The sequence below is a fragment of the Lissotriton helveticus genome, chromosome 9 (assembly GCF_964261635.1).
Source record: "Lissotriton helveticus chromosome 9, aLisHel1.1, whole genome shotgun sequence".
Lineage (NCBI taxonomy): Eukaryota > Metazoa > Chordata > Amphibia > Caudata > Salamandridae > Lissotriton > Lissotriton helveticus.
Window position 1 is genome coordinate 919,738,401 of NC_136070.1, and position 16,593 is coordinate 919,754,993.

At 41.3% G+C, this 16,593-nt stretch overlaps 1 protein-coding gene across 5 annotated transcripts in view; it reads right to left on the reverse strand.

Annotated features, from left to right (window-relative positions):
- BICRA (BRD4 interacting chromatin remodeling complex associated protein) overlaps nucleotides 1-16,593 on the reverse strand; it is a 478,150-nt gene that overhangs the window by 347,619 nt on the left and 113,938 nt on the right. The gene's annotated exons all lie outside the window — the stretch shown is intronic.

The window sequence follows — 16,593 nt, forward strand, 5'->3', positions numbered from 1 at the left end:
GAGAGCAAGCTTTACGCACAAAACAGTGGGTATCTTCCTTAGAAGGCCAGACGAGTTATACACAGCATTTTAAAACGTACCCTGCACCCTCGGATTTCAGACGTAGAAATCAAGTGCTTTTACGCAGACATAACAAACAAGTTTGAAAGTGGACCACAATGTTCTTTCTTTGCAGGCAGCCGAGGAGGTACTTGGGAAGACCAAACATGCGTTATTTGCATAATTAAGGCAAAGACACAAGTAACCGTAGGGCAAAGACTGTGGCAGACAGCTAAGAAAGCATACTCTCCCAAGAGACATTCGATGGTACAAGTTTTCTGAAAATGCAATTTGCAACCATGTGCGTGGTTTGAAATACTTGTGGTCAAAGAGAAGCTGTTGACAAATATATGAGCGTCTGAATTTCTGCACGGCGTCTTTTTAATGCAGTGTAGACTAAAGAAACAATTGGATCAGACACAGGAATGACCAACTTAAGCATGATTTGCCATCTTTAGGATATTCAGGTTACACTTTCCATTATAAAACCCTGCAAAGCCTAACTTCCAAACATGCTGAAAGCCTTTATGTCTGTCATACTGGCACGAATATGAACATTCAGAAGCTAGACAAATCTCCACTAAAGAAACCTTTGTCATGCAAATACTGATAAGTTTCCCTCCAGCAACATGCGCTTTAAGGCACAGGTGCACAATTCTGTAAATGACAAATCAAACCTGAAATACACAATTCGACTACATTTTTCAACTCCCCCCTCTAAACATCAAAGAGTTGTTTAATCATGGATGCCTTTCTTTCCAAAGAAAATCGAAATGTGAATAGGTCTGTAATCCCACTTTAAAAGTAGAAGTCTGAAGCACACGGATGCTGCGGTTCAAGAGTATCAAATAAACTGCCTTTATTGCTAGAAGCTTTAGTGATCCTGGATTAAGACTCCAATAAGTACTATCTGAGAGGCTTCATGGTCAAACGTTAGGACCTTGTTGAGAAAGGACTAACAGCAGATGGCAAGAATCTTTCTAGTCCTATTGTAAAATCTTTGACACAGAATCGTCATGACAAATATACCGCTCCAAACCTCCTTTGTACCTAAAATGGGCAACGGTCTGCTTGTTTGCATGTTTAACGTTAGAGCCCCTGATTAACTCTTTCTCAAAGAAAACAGCCAATCTTCTAGGTTTACAGAAGACCGATATACTGTTTTTCAACCCTTAGACTGCACACTCAGCATTCCTAAACCTCTCATACTTAGGTCCTAAATTCAAAGAAGACAGCCAATCTTCTAGGTTTACAGAAGACCGATATACTGTTTTTCAACCCTTAGACTGCACACTCAGCATTCCTAAACCTCTCATACTTAGGTCCCTAAATTCAAAGAAGCTGAGCAATGGTTTAGGACACCTGCCATTTCACACCCAGGTGCAGAAAGTATTTTACATTGGGGTCTGATTCACAAGTCTATTAGTTTTGGGGCAAAAATTACCCTATAACTCTGTGCTTCCCAATCATTTTAGAACTACAACCCACTTTATAGTATGACGAATGTTTGCAACCCACCTAGCTTTAATGGACATGGTGGGCATTTTTTTTACGTAACTAAAGCATCATGTGGTAGCGCATGATCATTTAAAACAGCAAATTTTCTGCTGAAATGGCCATTCAATTTGCAGACACAATTTACTGTGAAAATATATTGCACATAAACGATGTGTGGAAATTGGATTTTAGGTCATAATTAATTATGCATCACAAATTTAAGTGCCTTGATTTATTCTGATCCTGTTAAGTGACAATCAAGTTTCATCACAGCTAGAGTCTTCTTACTACAGTCCAAACAGTGAAGCGACCAATAGAAGCAAATCCCTTTTCAAAGCTTCCGATACAGCACCAATCCTCGCCAAGAATACACAATCTCTGTTTATCTCAGCAAATGTAACCTCGTCAACCTCTTCTTCACTGAGGTTGGAAAGAAATCAGATTAAACATCATTATCACTTGCCTTCCAGCCACCCCTCACAGCCTTATCACCAAAAGGACTTACTTCAATCCAGTCTCTCACATGATCCTGGCAATATCCTGAACATTTTCAAGGCAAACTCCTATAAGGGCGACACTTTTCCATTTTCAATCATCAATCACTAAATGAAAAGGCCTTCACAACCATTCTCCACATTGTCATTGTGTCCCTAAACCAAGGAAAATCCCTACACTCTTAAAACAGATTAGACAACTGCCTTGCTAAAGAAAGCATCCCTAAATCCAGCCAACCTCACCGACTTCCACCCTTTTACCCACCTTCCATTCAGAGGGAAAATCATCAAGAAACCAATGACCACCCATCTGTAAGCACGAGTGATCAAAAGAAAAACGTGAACAACACAATAACAGACAACTGATGAAGATGGCTGGCTGAAAGCCCCTGTAAGCATGCTTATTATACACACAATTTTAGTAAAATCAAAAGGTCTCGGATAACTCCAGAACTTCTGAAGACACACCTCTTCAAGGAAACTACCCCTTACCCGCCAGTGTACCCTTGACTGTCCCTAACAATTTCTATCTTCCCAGGGGCTATGCCCCAGTTCAGCACTCCATTGCTCAAGTTAGATTTGCACTTTACAATTACTACCATATACATACATAAATATAAACATACATACGCATAGAGATATTTAAATAAGAAATGCTGACCTGTTGCACACAGCTAATCCCCTTGTACTTCAAGTAACATTAATTTAGATAGAATTGCCTGTTCCGTACAGAGGCATAAAACGGTAAAATGTTTATTACAAAATTATGAAATGGAGAAATAAAACCCAGAGGTTGGAGAATGACAGTTGGTTAACTTGCTTATCATATTTAGATGTTTTTTTACTTCATTGGTTTCTTTTTCTGTCAGTAGAGTGAAGGAGAAATACTTGGGTTGTGTGGTGGAGGGTAGCCAACTTTGAGGAGGTTGGCAATGAGATTCTGAGAGAAAGTGCGATTCAAGATTATCACTTTTTTCAACTAAGTATTCTGCCAAAGTGTCAGAGTCCATGTGTGTGTTCTCCACTGAAGCACCTTCTGGATTACAGAAATAAGAGACTATGATGAGAAGCTCTTTCTAATGGCAAAAAGTATCTGAGTTATGAAAGAAGCAATAAGAACTCAGTATCCTGGTGGATGCTTTGCAAATTCTCGGCTGCATTTTGAGTTGTTTTTTATCGGTGTGGTTGAATGTTAACCCCCATTGTCTTTCAAGACATCTGGTTTAATTTTTTTTAAAGTTGTATATATTCATCTTGTACCAAGCCGCCTTGCATGTGAGCATCCTTGTTTTGAGGGGAACTGCGGAGTGTGTGTGGTTAATCTATAAGGGCAATCTAATTGCTTAGGTACAAACTACTCTGCCTCTATGTAATCCACTCAAACTATACAGTATACATCATTCATTGTGGAGTAGCGTGGCTCAGTGGTTAGAGGCGGCAGACCCGGAAGCTGAGATCGGCCGTGGACCAGGGTTCGATTCCCCGCCTCGGTGGGTCTCGGGCTCAAAAATTCCACGGACTCGACAATTCTCGCTCCGGTGCCTACTCAACTCACGAGGTCACACTCTGCGACTCTGGGCAATAGCTTGCTTAATCTCCACTACAGCCCCTCGCGGCGGGATGCCTGGCTTTCACCTTGTGGATACCCTGCCGGGGTATCTCACAGGGGAATACCAGGACGGGTTCCCTAAGCAAGCGCTTAGATACCGGGTCGGTGATTTGCGCTATATAAATACATGTACATTTACATTTACATTCCCTCTTGCCCCTCCCACTGTTTCTCCTCACATTCATCCAAGCAGAAGCTGACAGAATGTATACTGTAGTTGATTCTACAACCTCTCATTTATTCTGCCTTTTTAGGTCTCAGCTGGCATGGATGCACGTATGCGCTACTCGCTTGGCGAGATTTTATGTTTTTGAGGAGCTTTCAGTAACGGGCTTTAAGCCCCACCCCTCTTTCCCATTGGCTGGCGTCACAGTTTATGCTAAACGGTGGTCAGCCATTGGGAAAGAGCTCTCTCTTTTTGAGACGTCCCACTTAGACGGGCTCACCTGCCTTCCTCCTGTCAAAATGTTTCTTATCTTTATGGGGCCGTGCGTTTCAAACACATGGCCCCATAAAGACAAGCTCCGGCGTGGCACCAAACTTCTCTTGTATCCCTTTTCTCCCGCCGTCTGACTCGCCCCTCCCTGCTCTCACCCTCCCAATCCTCGTTAAATGTTTGCTTTCGGTTTCATTCAGGGCTTCACCCCAGAGCGGCTCTCCTCCAACTGTTGTCACACTGCCCTCCCAATTTATGGGAATTCCAACACTTTATTTACACTCACGATCTATTTTGCTCAACTACAAATGTGCACGTATTACTCACTTCTGCTTTTTACCCAGACACGTCGTGCTCAGGCTTTAACTTTCACCACGGAATTAACCCATTTGTGCTCAGATTTCGTAATGAAGCAGTACACTATGACACGCGACCAATTTTATCCAGCCAAACTTTCTGATCGTGAAATTTCCTAACTAGGTGCTCCACGTTAGGCGTGCATGCATCATCAGCTCCCATCTTTCTACCTACGCACCACAACAGCCCCCACACCATCATTAATTCAATGTAAATTAACAGCCTAATCCGGTAGTGCTAGGACCCAGCGAAAGAATCGGAACAAAGGCTGCTTCCTGGTTCTCGTACAGCTTCCTGCATCTGCTGCCTCCCACCACTGGGTCGGTCAACTCATCCTTCTTCGCGCACCCCTCTGTGAAGCATGCAACGTGGTGGACCTTTCTTCCTCTCTCTTGCTTCACGTCCTGCGTCCTCGCTCTCTCAACTGCTTTCTACCTTCCTCTGACATACGTCTTTTTTTCTACCCTTCTTAAATTCTTACCAAAGTCCTCGATTCTCGCTCATCTTTTTTTATATTCTCTATTCCGCCCCTACTTCCGCTATTTCCCACTCATCCATCTTTCTTTCCAGTTCTTACTCTGTCACTCCTCGGAAATTCCACCACCTCTTCCGCTACTACTCGTCCCCACTCTTTCATCCAACATCTGTTCATTCTTAGAACCTCTTCCTCCCTGGTTATCTGATTACTTCCCCGTTTTCTGCCTCATCTTCCCCGCCTTCTCGTCTTTATTCTTAACTGCTACTGCCATCTGCGTTCTCTATTCTTTTCCCCTCCCCAGCCCCCTCCCTCCTCCGCTTTTCTTTTATTCTTTACTGATCAAACCCCACGCAACCTTTGTCGTTCCGCCATTCTCCTTTTCCGCTTTCGTTTTGCCCTTCTGTTCCTCTACATGCCGATAAAACTCCAGTACTGGATCTGGTGGTAGGAATGTCAATTCTAATTATGATACACCTGTATAGGTAAAGAAAATGAGGAATATAACAAAACACAAAAACAGAAGGAAATAAAGAAAGCGAGAGTGAACGTTTAAAAAATAGAGGAAGAAATCAAGACCGGAAGACGTGTGGGGGGAGGGAGGAAAAAGAAGGAAGGAACATAGAAAAGAGAACAAGTTGAAGTACTAGAGGAGCCGTTGGGAAAACGGTTAGGAGAAAGGAAATGGGAAGATTATTAGAGAAAGGCAAAGGAAGACCAGAAGGACAATAAGCAATGAAAATGTAATAGGTCTCGCCTTTAATTAGGTTAAAGCCATTTGCTTTGCTAATGGTATTGGATAGCAAAGCAAATGGCTTTAACTTAATGAAAGGCGAGACCTATTGCATTTTTAATGCTTGTTTTAAGTACTAGTAGTTATCAACTGATGCCATATTTATCATGAATGTTTTATAATCCTTATTGTTTAAAAAAAAAAACTTTTTCCAAACCAAAGGCCAAGAAACTGTTGCCCCCCCCTCGTTTAGCAGGAGAAAAAAGCAAGGAAGACATCCTGTTTTGCACGTAAACTTAGACTTAGGCTTCCAACGGATTCAATGTCTTTAAAGGGTCATTTTTGTCTAAAAGATATATTTAGACAGTAACAAAAACGGCAATAGCGGGCATATCAAGTTAAGCAGCCGTAGTCAACTGTTCACTGAAACACTGAAAATTCAAAATGATAAATGTGGGTGTAACCGAGCCTTATTCCAGAGAGCCGTGGGATGGATAGGAAAACTGCAACCATGGATGAAAATGGACAAAGAGGGTCAGGGGATCAAGGTCACGCTCCCATTTGGGATGAGGTTCTTGCCTAGCTGCTGCAGCAGAGACTGAAGGGGTGAAACAAAGGAGCTTCTAGTGAAATACAATTCACACGCTCAAGGACATTCGGCCCATTAAACTGCTGAGCGCTCCGGGGCGTGTTGTCGACTGGCTGCGAGCAGATTGGCAAGACGGCAGTCATGAAACACAACCTTATTTTCATCCTTAAGGAATATTTTGTGTCACACAATCAACTGCCACTGGAAGCAAATATTAAACACTTCGCTAATCTTTTTTTTGTTTACTTCCACCTATCTGTAGCAGTTTGGTCTAGCCTTTGCGGTCTGTGTTCAATTTAAATAAAATCCTTTCCCATGTAGCATTTATTGTAGCTTCAGTGATAGCAGAGTACATTTCAACCTTCTTTACATTTCTTATAGTGACAGATGTGTATTCTCTTTGGTTAGTTTAACGATATTAGAGTGAGTTCGTACGATTTTAATATGTGCTTTTTGTGTTACCACGCACGCATTTCATTGGCAATTGCACTTTGGAGACTATACGTTCCGTACCGACTTTCATTGTAAAGGAATATCATCTGCACTCGTATGTACTGCGATATAAATAACATCCAGATTTCAAGCACCCCATTAAAATGAGCGTTTGCTTAGTTTTTATCATTGGAGTGTCAGTGCCATTCATCTTATTTTATATTAGCTAATCTCATATATTGCACATATAAGGAACATATTTCACCTTAGAAAGGGTCGGTGTACCACGTGTGTATATATAATAAAAAATAAGGATTACGATTAAAAAGTCATGTATAACAGCGATTCAGCTGGTAAAGAATTCCAAAATGTACAGTAGGTGTTAATATTAACAACGAAGTACACAACACCGACAGAATTTTTTTTTACCATTTCCTTCACCCTTTATTAACCAACTGGGATTTAGGGACACATTTTAGCTGACATTTCTGCAGTAGGCAATGGAAAGGGTGAAACACTACAAATTACTAAAAAATAATCCCAGGGGCGGACTACTGTTAGAGAATACATGTGGTGAGGACACAATTATTTTTAAGTTTCTATATTCTGCCAGATGTGTAATGTCTGAGGAGCTGGGGGTACTACAATGCACGCACGTATCAGTGGTGGAGTTTACACATTTAGTTTCTCATAAGGTCCCCATCACTTTGTATTCAAGTACTTAGTTGTGTAGGACATGGTGCTCTTAGCGACCAATAATAGTAGTGGAGTAGCGTGGCTCAGTGGTTAGAGGCGGCAGACCCGGAAGCTGAGATCGGCCGTGGACCAGGGTTCGATTCCTCGCCTCGGCGGGTCTCGGGCTCAAAAATTCCACGGACTCGACAATTCTCGCTCCGGTGCCTACTCAACTCACGGGGTCACACTCTGCGACTCTGGGCAATAGCTTGCTTAATCTCCACTACGGCCCCTCGCGGCGGGATGCCTGGCTTTCACCTTGTGGATACCCTGCCGGGGTATCTCACAGGGGAATACCAGGACGGGTTCCCTAAGCAAGCGCTTAGATACCGGGTCGGTGATTTGCGCTATATAAATACATGTACATTTACATTTAGTAAAACCCTTTTTTTTAAACTATAAAAAATGTACAAGCTCAAACATAAGACATTTTGTTTTTAAGACTTTTATTACGTTCCTCATACATAACGCGTTAGCTTGGGACTAGACACAAAATTAGCTGCCTCACCGGCTGTGTGTAAATAAAAATAAACAAATCATAAATGAAAAATACATACATAACCATAAATTGAGGAGTTCTGAGTCAGAACTCATCCTCCACTGATCTGTTTAACTGTCATTCACAGTTAGCTTCTGCCCACAACAGCACCTTGCACTTCTCCACCACCATGGGCTCTCTGCTAAAAAAAAAAAAAAAGGAAGGATGGAGTTCCATGCCACCATCTTGAGAAACCTTCGGTATATTTACCTGCCATACAATGAAGGCACCTAGATCAAAAGTTAAAATTCCATAAACACAACTTCACTTCTGAGTTCATATTTGGGTGATTCCGCAATATATGTATATTCATAATGGAAGATGGTGGTACCCAATTGTTCATCCTAGTGTGATAGTCTAACTTTAACCATGTGGATACTCCATGTAATCACTTACACATAATTTTGAGGGGAGAAGTAAGGAGGATTTAGTGATTAACATTTACCTGGAGAAATAGTATAGTATTTCATCAGATGCACAAGAAGGAGTTTATGGTTGGTCATCAATATTTATTTTTCCAATTAAGTATGTGACAAACTACAGCACTGATTATGGCATGCCACTTTATTCAAACAATGGGGAATACATACACCAATGCACAGTTTTGGAAAGGCTTCTTTATACAAGATTTCTGGGTCAACGTGGACATACCGGAGCCTTTGTGATTTCTAGAGAAATGTGGGGTCTATTATCCCAACTGAATGATTTCAAGAGCACTTCTTTCTGGTTGCTGGTAAACACCTCCTGCTCAGCCCTGAAATCTTGTAGTGGACATGCACATAAAATGGTTCTTAGATGTTTGGTGGAGAAAGGTGGATGAAATATTGGAGATTACCACAGGAAGTGGTTAAGGATTATTACCTTGTGGAAACGGTGGGTAGAACATGATGAGGTTTATGGTTTTCAAGAAGTGGCTAGGGGTTTCAAGCAGAAAATCTTTTTGGGCAGACCGGTTACAGTCCCAAGAACTTGCTCCTAATCTTCTCTAACAGCCTCAAACTACATAATCCAGAGTCCAACTCTTTCCTCATTAGTCTCATCTCCAACCAAGCAAGAATCACAAATCCGCACCAACGAGGCAAAGACCTTTATTCACATTGTTTAGCCAGCGTCCCACTAACAGCTTGTTTAAAGTAGTCCAATCATTTAGTGAAGGGGGTGGCTACTTCTGATCAAATCCTAGCTTTGTCTACAAATATATCTGCAACACTAGAAGTAATCGCATCCAAACAGCTAGAGAAACAGGTCAGCAGCCAAGAAGTTGAACTGTTGACTCAGAGCTGGCCATACTGAAGAAAATGGTAAGGAGCGAGAATGTATTCGATATGAAACAAAATTCAGAAGGAAACAACCAGCGGCAAAATCCACTATGGATTAACATCAATATAGCAAACAAGGTACAATAGTCCACAGTGCCAGTACAATCATTCAGGCAGCAAATGCATCTATGGTTTCCGTTTTTCACTTAAAACGGATTATAACCTATGAAACACTACCAAAGGGAACATATGATTTTCAAAAGAAACTGGAAAAAAAGAATGAGTGCCGGTCTCCGAAGCTCATCCCAGAAGCCCACAGCCCACAGCCGATGTCATTAAATGTCAGTGTGCAAAATACATAAGGTGCATATTCTGGAATTGACCTCATGCCTCTTTTAATCAACTACAAGGCACTCCCTGCCCCTTTATGTCAGTTGTGTATGTTTCTGCCTGCTTTGTCAGTTTTCCTGTCTTTCCGCTTTGAATGTGTTTCTCTCTCTTGCTCTTAATTAATGTCTGAGGCAGAAAAATAAGCGCCAGTCCCCAAAAAGAAGTGCCAGTGACCTCCACCAGCAACCATTGGCTCAAATTAAACCCTGATTTTTCTGTACTTTTATTGCTTTAATGCATTCAGTTGTCATAGCAGTATAAGTGAAGCGTCTACCTCAAACCGGTTCCAAGCCTACCTATAGAAGTAGAACATGGTTCATGACACTGCCCCGGGAACACCAAGTTCATCTTTCATCCCTACTGCCTTATTGTATAAATTAAGCTTGTTACTTATGTTGATGAAAGAAGGTAGACACTAGGCAAAATCCCATGTACGATTTACAGTGACCACATCTAATGGATACATATTTAGTTGTAATCGTTCAATACCTCAAGGAGGAACATGCACTAGAAAATTGAACGATACACAACACAAGGTTTGAGTGCTTTTAGCAACTCTCAAACATGCCTGGTAGGAGCAGTGCCCGCACTGCTTTCAAACAATGGCTACATGTACGGTATAAGTCAATGCCAGCGATCCTTGCCTCCTAGGCTTTTGTATGAATAAAATCCTATAGGCATGGCCCAGCAATGTAAAATAAACTTCATTTACAGAGTGAATTGCACAGGCAAACCATCCTGCAGATCATAAAGTTTATTTACTACCTCTGCTGCTTCTTTATAGAGCAGCAGTGTTTTCTATGACAAAAGCCCTTCTAGCTAATAGTATACATACTAATTCCTTAGAAGACTTCTACCCTAGACCAATACGGAGAAGATCAACCTGCCCATAGATAGGATGTAAGGTGCCCTATATAGGGTCAACACATAATGAGCAAAACAGGGCTGACAGACAGTAAAATTAGGTAACGATCCTGAAGAGAGTTATTAATAACAAGATTTTATAAATATATTTTTATTTTCATTATTAAGATTCATTGGATTTTAACACGATTGAAGAAAAACAAGGAATGAATAAATATAACACATAAGTGCAGCAAAACCTATAAACTGGGTCCCACAAACCACATTCAAACCCAACACTCGTTCAAAGTCTCACAAATATATGCACACATATGCATCACTATACACTCAGGCACATTCAAACTGCGATGCAATTCATACATTAAAACAAACACTCAATGATACTATATAGTCAAACAATATCAATATGGAGGATTCTCGCGTATTCTCGCAGTTGTAGATGATAGGATCCAAATACACAAGATTAATTCAGCGCCAACGCACGTTTCGGTTTATCAGTGCTCAGTCCACCCATCATGAGTACAGTTTGCTTGTTGCTGCTCTCCCTTATCAGTTACTGGACAACACGTTAGTAGAATGAGGTGAAAATGAGGTGAAAATGTAGGCTTTATTTGCAGCAGGGTCAACCGTCATAGTTTTTACTGTCCAGAGAAGGTCATCAAGTTCAGCTTAGACCCACATTATGAACAAGCATTGTATGCACAAGGCAAGAACAGGTTTTAGATCAGTGCAAGCGACAACTTTTAGCCCTCTGTTATCTAAGACATACTATGGATAAAACCAATACTGAGAGTGGGCTTGGAGTCAACCCATTGCTTATTATTGGTTGGCTTTCTTGTCCATCTCATTTCCTTTCTTCTTAGTCAATCGATTTACAATTTAAATGTTCTTCCCCTGGAGAATAGTTTCTTTACAACCTGTTGTATCCACGTCATATCCTTATCTGCCCTACATTCACGTTTCTTATACTTCCAAACAATCCAAATGAGTATCTTTTCTTGCTCTCTCCAAAGTGTTTTACTTCCCCACTCAAACCACAAAAACACACAGCACACGGTCTTGTTAACTCTTTACCCCAGCTCGCCCGTTTCTTCCCTGCCCTTCACAGCAGTTTTTTTTATTTAAAATTACATACCAACCTCCTCCATTGCTCCATCCTTTTTTAAAATTATGTTATTGTTTAGGAAGGCTTGACACTTGCTGTTGGCACTTTCATTTATTTTTTTAAAAAAAATAATCACTTTTGTGAAATTTGTTGTTTCCATTTTTAGTGTCAAGATGGGCGTAAGCTATTTTGGAATAATACATTAAAGACAAAATGGCAGACGTGTTGAGACATAGGCACACATACATTACACTAGGGCCACCAAAGTGTGATGAAGCATAATCAAACATGGGTCTGAAACAGTCACTATAAATCATAGGTGTCTTTTGCCAGTGCTTTTCAGCAATAATCGTTTTTTTACTTTTCCCCCGATGCTTAAGAGCATCCACAAAACACTGGCAAAGCTAAGAGGTCTGCAATTGCAAAGCTGACGAGAACCATTTGCTTTGCTAGTGCTGGATTTATTTTCTTTTTTTTATTTTATTTATCTTTGTCCATTTGCTCTTGATATCAATTATTTATTCTAGGGTTGACCTCTCTTTTATACTTATTTAGTCGTTTTAACTTTCACTCACTATTAACTTTGTTGAGATGTCTTCTCACTTGAATACTGCTTTGGAAACCAATGACATTTCCCACTCCCCCCCCACTATTTAAGGTCAAAGTCTACCAGACAGTGCAGCTGTCTGGTTTGCTGAAGACAGCTTGGGAACATTAGGAAAGCTTCCCTGAGAATGCATTGTGATCATTGCTTACCATTTGCTTTGTAACTCACATTTCCTTGCTTTCCATCTGCTGGCTCTATTTGTTTTAGGCTGTCCAGCTTGAGTTAGTCCCTTCCCTTCTCCAAACTAGTTTACTGTATCCTTCCTAGATATCACTTTCTGTAAAAGGGCCTTTAAATCTTGTTCTTATCTTGTCACATTTGTTGTGTATTTAGACACAAAAGTCAAGCAACGTCTTCCGAGGTAGGTAGGCGTTTACTTTTTTACTGTGACTTTGAAGAGAGAGTTTATAGGAAAGCAAACAAGATGATAGACGGAAGCTGAAACTTTACAGACACTCACCCCCAGTCACAGATCTGGGTTGAATCAATCATTGTTCTTTAGGTCACTTTGCCACCTCAGTTCAGACCCAGCTACATGAAAATCAATCTTGACCCCGTGCCTCATGGGAACAGTCCTGCCCCAACTGCCAAGCCATGTCTTCCCTGGACCGGAAACAAGCATCCTGAGACTGGTTTCGGTGTAACATCCCTCAGCTAGGCTAGCTTGAATCCAGTGGCAAAGTGAGCACGGAACCCACGTCTGGGCATACCCATATAGGTAAGCCAGAGGAATGCAGATTATTTTCCCCATGGCGCCCGTTCTTGCCCCACCTATGCTCCAGTTTACGAGGCTGTAACATAACCCTTAAAACAGGCCTGCAGGGAGAAGATTCATGCATATTCTGCGGCAACAAGTGTTCATGTAGAGGTTCTTCTATCAAAGCACTGTTGGCTTTTGCTCAATGTGACCCTCTATTGAATGTCAATGATCTTTCGGTTTACAGCCAGCGAGACCCAGTATCAAACCCTTTAAATATTAACACGAACTGGCAAGCCAAATGATGTAGCCTGCACAACTACACTTAATGAGCAACAGCCTCCGTATGTGCAACATGTGCAGTAGCACGGTGTCATAAAAACAGACAACACAAGATTACTGATTTTCAGAAAATTACCAACAGTAGCACGGAAACGAACTATATTATTTACAAGACAGCCGTAAACATTCTACCTATGTCAGACATTTTTATACTATTTGGTGGATGTGTGTATTGCCAACAATGAAATAGGTGCACATGTTAAACTGAAACAGCAACTGCTTACCCCCAGTGCTGGCTTTAGCACTGCTGAAATCTGGTGCGACACTCTTAGCACTGCTGGCATCTGGTGCGACACTCTATACCCTACTCTGCACCACTCTACTTAATGCCAGTCTAATCTACTTGCACCACTGCACTATACACTTGTCCAATCAAGGCCACTCCACTCTGCACCACTCCACACCACACTACTCTGCAATTCTGCACTCTACACCACTGCACAATCCCACATCACTACAATCTACTCTATGCCACTGCACTCTATACCACTACTCTATGCTTCCGTACTCTACCCTGCACCACTCCACTTCACTCTATTCTGAAACAATCTACTCTATGCCAATGCACTCTACACAACACACCTCCACTCTCTGCCAGTACACTCTATGCTGTGTCACTCTACTCTGCACCACTCTACTCTGCACCACTGCCCTCTATGCCACTGCCCTCTATGCCACTGCCCTCTACGCTAAACCACTGCATTCTGCAGCACAATGGTCTGAAATACACTACGCCACTGCAGGCTCTGCCACTCTATTCTACAAGACTGCACTCTCTGCCACTGAACTCAACGCTTCTCTTCTCTGTGCCACTGCAACCTACGCATCTCTAAACCATTGTGCTCTATGTCACTGCACTCTACGCCTCTCTGTTGTACTCTGCACCACTGCACGCTACAACACTCTGCATCACTCCATGCTACTCTATTCTGCATCGCTGCACTCCACGTCACTGCACTCTTTGCCACTCTACTCTATTCACTTCACTGAAACAATCTAATCTATGACACTGCACTCCCCTCTGCACCCCTCTACGCCACTTCACGCTACACCACTTTATATTAAAACCAATGCACTCTGCACCACTGTATTTTACCCCATTTCACTCTATGCCACTTCACAACACTACTCCACTCAGACACTCTACGGCAACTCCCTAAATGCCACTTTACTCTATTCTACAATACACTACTCAACACTATGCCACTCGACTCTACAGCACTAGGCCATTCCACTCTCCAATCTACTCTGCTCAACTCTACAACACTATACTCCACCCTACGCAACACCCTCGACCACTCTGCTCTAAACCACTCCACAACATTCTAGGCATTTCCACGACAATTTAATCCACTAAACCCTACTCCATTCTATGCCCTTTCACTTTACAACTCTCTATTCCCTCCATGACAATCCACATCACTCCACTTCACACCACTCCAGTCACCTCTACACCACTGCTGGTCGCTCCATAACGCCCACTCTACTGTTCTCGACATTCCACGCCACTCTTTTACCCCACTAAATTTTAGCTATGCTGAACAGCATACATGTTGGTGTGCAACATCGCTAAAACAAATCGGCAAAGCCAATAGCTCTTGTACAGGCTTTGCCGATGCTTGTTCCTCTCCGTCACAGACATTGGGAGGAACGGCTTCTGCCTAGATTGTTGTTGCAATACATGGCACTGCTTTCTGAAGGCAGAGGATATTTTCTTAAATAAATAAAACCCCTATGTAGAATGCTAAGAATTAAAAAAACGGAAGTTTGCCAGTACAAATTCGTATAAGTTTAAGTGTGTGTACTATTGATACAGAGTATTTTGTGATGATTTATATAGATGGAGCTAAACTGTGTTTTGCAACCCATCTAAGAAAACAAGTAAATGATACTTGTGACGGAAAATATGAATATGCACATTGACTTCAGGATCAAAGAGAAGAGCAAGTATATTTCATTTATGCAAAGGAACGGAAGAATTCTGTATGTACATCTAGGGCAGAGGCAAGCTGAAAGTGCTAATTTTAGAGACCTTAGGAGCCTGAGCATTCTCGGGATTGTACTGTGGGAACAGCTGTATTTATGAACATTGCAAATTTAGAACCTATTTTAACCAAAGGAGTAAAAGTCGTAGACACTGAGAACTTTTGCGAATATAAAAAGCAAAAGGTCTCCTGTATTTGCTAAGCTCCATAAATTGTGTATGTATGTTTGAAAAGGCAAGAATCCTCTGGTTTGAGTCTGTAAATATTTGGGAAAGCTGCCACAACACTTAATCTAATGTACACAAAATCAGCAAACAGATTAAGCAAAATTAAGTTTACAGACAACAAAAAAACTGAAGTACATTTGAGTAGTATCGGTCTCACACACGTTGGGTAAAGAACACCACCAGTCTCATGTGCTTGAGTCACTATACTGTGGCCAAACACTCACTTGTGAATGCTGCACACATGCCGTAAAACTAAAAGAATTAAGAAGAAAAAATGATGCAATAGTTAAGTTTAAAAAAAAAGTCTCATCGATGTGTGTATTTGTCTATTTGAGGATAAAAATGTGGCAAGCACTGGCAGGAGCCTGAACAGTGTATGTACACAACTTATTCATTACAAAACACTTAATGGGAAATTATAGTTTATTTTAATCAACATAGTCAAATATGTGAAAAAAACCTCTTAAATTCAGTTTAAAAACTGATAACGTATATTCCCAATTACAAATTAAAACTGGCAATCCCTAGAATTACTCAGCCATGGTTTGGCCAGCAAGTTATAAATCAGACATGAGTCATGCAAGCCACGACACACACCATAAGCAATGTTTATGACCTCGCTCACCGTGGGACATGTCACAAATTATATAAACTATTTCACAGCTGACATGACGTTAGCAATACCATTATTAATGTGAAGAGTGGTTACAGTCAGATATTTGTGGCTATAGGTTGTTAGTTAAAGATATTGTGCTGCAAAGATTTCTTACTAATTGATATAAATTATTTGAGATCACCAGCATTACATTTGGCGCATGAGCATAGCATGTGAATTATGTATTAGGGAGCTAACCATAACTAAATCATTTCATGCATCTTTTGGTTTAATTCATCTATGGAAGGAACCTATGTACTACCATCCCAAATATGTAAGGCCACTGGTTGTGTCCTTTGGGTTTTATCAAACTCACACATCCAATACCGCACGAGCCAAACTTCAGAGGCACATGCGTGAGGCGCCCATCTTCATTTATCACATCCTGTTGGACAACAACCACAGCAAAGCAAATAGGTCTTGTCAATGCAAGCTACTGACTTTTCCAATTCTTTTAAGCATGCTGCCCAGCAGCACATCTTGAGACCTATTGGCTCTGCCAATGCTGGTTTTTCCTGGCAGGACTGA